Below are 2,196 nucleotides of genomic sequence, written 5' to 3'. Positions count from 1 at the left end.
AGCCACCTCTTGAGGTAGAGCAGCAACCATCTGAAACTCATAGGACAAACCCAGTCCCTCCCCATGATTCTAATGTATCTGAAGCTTCACAGCAACCTTGGCAGTCTGATGATACAGACCAATTCATTCCCTCTCAGGCCAATGTATCTGACCATATTGCACCAGAGCAGCTCACCCAATACATCCCACATCCTTACACAAATCCACTTTCACAAGAAATCCCTGAGTCAGCCCCACCTTCTGACTCCAACAGGACTCCCCAGAACAATGAAACCAATCCTTCAGATGAGGTTGAGGGTGAGAGAAAAAAGAACAGGAGAAGATCAACAAAGAGGCCCCCTCCTACAGGACAGTCATTCATACCTAATCCTGATCCAGACAAGCCTCCAACCTTCTATGTCCCAGTTGATCAGGAAGATTTTTCTGATGACAACGCTGGGTATCATTGCTATGAGTCTGAGGACTTGCATAGCATACCTAGTGATGAAGATTCTGATGAGACCACAGCCTTTCCTCAGAGTAATGCCGATGCCCCTGTTAGCCAGGTGAGGTTGGAAGTTGGAATGGAATTTGAGACTCTAAATCAATTTAGGAAAGCAGTCCGGAAATTTAATATAAACATCGGAAGAAGCATTTTCTTTGCACGCTGTGACTCTACAAGGTCGAAGGCTATATGCTATGATGAAGATTGTCCTTGGCAGATATACTGTGCCAAGAGGACATTTCCAGCAAGTTATCAGGTTAAGACCTTTGTCAACGAACACACTTGCAGTAGGGACAATCACTGCAAGTCAGCAGATGGTAAATGGGTGATTGATGAGCTAGAAGAAAGAATAAGACTTCAGCCAAACTTGAGTGTGAGAGAGGCTGACCAGTTTTTCAGATCTGAGTATGATATACTTATCAACGAGAGAAAGATTTATAGATCTATGAAGAAGGCGAAGGAGAGGATTGAGGGATCTGAGATTGCACAGTATGCAATTCTTCGCGACTATGCTAATGAGATTCTAAAGACTAACCCTGGGTCTACAGTTAGGATACACACAAATCCCATGCCTGATTCAAATCCCATTTTTCTGAGGATCTATGTATGTTTTGAGGCTTGCAAGAAGGGATTTATAGGTGGTTGTAGACCATTCATAGGGTTGGATGGCACATTCCTTAGAGGGTATTATGGGGGGCAGCTATTAACAGCTATAGGGCAGGATGCGAATAACCACATCTACCCCATTGCATATGCAATTGTTGAATCAGAAAACAAGGATAGTTGGAAGTGGTTTTTAGATATCCTTCAGGATGATGTGGGAGACTTTCAGGTGAACGGGATTAACTTCATGTCGGACATGCAGAAGGTATGTATGTTTTAATGCTGCACATGTGTTTTACTTATGCTATGTATAGTTTTTCATGCTCCATTAATCAACTAGATATACATGCTTAGTGTAGAATACTGATTAGTCTGGTTTAGATTTACATGCTTAGATTTACATGCTTCAAATGCCATTATCATGAATGCTGTTTATGGTCGCTGAAGTATGAAAATTGAACTACTGTACAAGGATTGTTATTGAAATATTGTTAATGTCATTATTAAGGTGATAGTTGATTGCTGGTCATATGAATGGTTATATGCAGGGGTTAATTCCTGCAGTCCAAGAAATGTACCCAAATGCCAACCACAGGTTCTGTGCCATGCATATATGGCAAAACTTTCGCAAGAAATGGGGTGACTTGCAGCTGAAGAAGTGTATGTGGTCATGTGCTAAGGCCTCTACGACACAAGACTTCAATGCTGCAATGGATAAGCTGAAAAAGATCAACGTAGGGGCTTGGGAATACTTGGACAAGATCAGTCCAAAACAGTGGAGTAGAGCACATTTTAGCGAGTATCCTAAGATGGACAACTACACCAATAACAACTGCGAGGTGTTTAATGCCAAGGTAAAAAAGATGAGGGGGAAGCCTATCATAACCATGTTGGAAGAAGTAAGGTGCTACGTCATGCGAATCATGGCAAGAAACAAAAAGGCCTTGATTGGGTACAGTGGGAGGTTAGCCCCAACCCAACAGAGCAGATTAGAAAGAGAAAAGAGAGAGAGCAACAAATGGAGACCCCTTCCAACCGGAGATGACGCGGGAAATGTTTATGAAGTCCAATGTCTTCCCATGAAGGTCAGTGTGGACTTGGGCAAAGGT

The sequence above is a fragment of the Arachis duranensis genome, unplaced genomic scaffold (genome assembly GCF_000817695.3).
Source record: "Arachis duranensis cultivar V14167 unplaced genomic scaffold, aradu.V14167.gnm2.J7QH unplaced_Scaffold_143185, whole genome shotgun sequence".
Classification (NCBI taxonomy): domain Eukaryota; kingdom Viridiplantae; phylum Streptophyta; class Magnoliopsida; order Fabales; family Fabaceae; genus Arachis; species Arachis duranensis.
This window is presented reverse-complemented; position numbering follows the sequence as displayed.